The sequence below is a fragment of the Parasteatoda tepidariorum genome, chromosome 6 (genome assembly GCF_043381705.1).
Source record: "Parasteatoda tepidariorum isolate YZ-2023 chromosome 6, CAS_Ptep_4.0, whole genome shotgun sequence".
In the NCBI taxonomy this organism is placed as follows: Eukaryota; Metazoa; Arthropoda; class Arachnida; order Araneae; family Theridiidae; genus Parasteatoda; species Parasteatoda tepidariorum.
Window position 1 is genome coordinate 49,934,969 of NC_092209.1, and position 1,971 is coordinate 49,936,939.

A 1,971-nucleotide genomic window follows, 5' to 3' on the forward strand; every position below is an offset into this window, starting at 1 on the left:
ACCATGACGCAATGCTAAATTCTATGCCACTATCCACATAAATGCCACTATCCACATAAATCAATTATTAATCAAAAATCGAATATCAATTACTTTTCTTTATAATGCAATAAAATCTGGCGAGCAGCTATTTAAACGATCAAACACTTCGTTTGCTTATTTGTGGCTTGAAGTTAGGCTCGCAGAGAATGCCGTTCATGGGTTAAATTTAGTAGGAATAATACAACCTGTGACGTAGGCTATAGTAAACCCAATTAAAAATGAAAACTGTTGCCAGCGCGAGAAAAGAAATATCATCGGTTTTATTGATACATACGTACGTATTAGCGTTTTATATAATATAGATTGTAAAATGAATATCGAACTTATTTTTCAGAACTTTCAGATTCCTTTACAAGTCTTCAATAATTAAGAATCAAGAAATCTTGACAAACATTACACCCATTTCAATACACAATTGCTTTACTTCAAAACAAAACACATTATAAAATAAACTTCATCCAATTGTGAAAACATTGTACAAGTACATTCTTACCTTCATTGTTTAACATGATACATGAAAATCTTGGTAATCTTTTGTTGAAACACAAGAAAAAAATACATATTTATATTTTTGTTAGATTTATACAAATAAATAAATTTTTATTCTTTATTGTAAAAGCAAAAGTTGAATTAGTGTTTTGACAGTATTCAATAGTTATTGAATCCAAAAAAGCAATGCTTTTAAACATAAGGGTTTATCAACCCAAATTTGGTTCAAAAGATTATTAACTTTCAGTTAGTAGGCAAAGAAAAATAGATGTTTTATTTATTTACGTATTAATTTATCTGGATTATTGTTAGAAAAAGATTGCATTATTTTAATCCCTTGCTAAACTTACTTAGCGTAGTTTTACTTGCATATCTTGCAATAACTTCTAGACAAAAATCTAAACCTTATGTTTTTATAGAATTGAAAAATATGCGAATAAAAAGAAATATCAGAAGTGTCTCGTTTTATGATCTCATTAAGCGTTAAACTATTTTTAACTGAGAGTAGATACATGTGTTAAAAACGTATTAATTATAAATAAAATTTCAAGCATCGATAAACTTAATAAAATGGAATTTTACGAATGAAATATTCACTAGTACATGTTTATGATTTATTTAAAGTCTGGCGGTTTATTAACAATATAAAAAGGTAATAAATACCCTCTGAAGTGAAGCGCTAAATTTAAATTGGTAATAATGTATACAATCCCTCGTAACCCCAACAACAGTTATTTGAAAAAGTTCTTCCAGTTTACCGTTTACAAACCAAATCAGATTACAATAATCTTCTAACTTAAAATTGCAGCGTTAAAAACAAAAATTGTGGAAAATTTTAACTTTTTGTGTTCCTTCACGAATAAATCTTGATTTATCAATAATATCAGGTGCCTTTTTACGAAAAGTGGTACTGAACCAAATGCAATGAAATAGATGATAATTTTACATGTTCAACTTTGAGATCAAATTTTTTTTATAATCATATATAACATTAACTCCAATATTACTATATATTTTTCAGGAGTCTAGAGCTTTCTAGTGTTATATTGCATTTATCTAGTGCTAAATATTATCGTTGTGCTACCTGGGTAGGTATTAAGGGCCTTATTTCCTAGTAAATATATCAGGAAGGAGGCAATGAGCAGGCATGGGAATGAGCAAATATTCTTTAACAACCAGCTAGAATTCGCAGTCAATTTATAAATAATGACAGGCAATATTTTGGGGACCAAGTTGTTTTATGTTAAGTTTAATAAAAAAATAATAAATTAAAAAGGACTAAGGAATTCTAAAGTAAAATAGTTACGTAAAAGACTGATTTTCAGCATCGTTAATCTATACAAAATCAATTTTAGCTGTTTTTTTCTCTTTTTTTGTAAATGAAATATTCAGAAATAAATGTCTGCCTAGAATTATTAGTAAAATTATAGGAAAATTCCG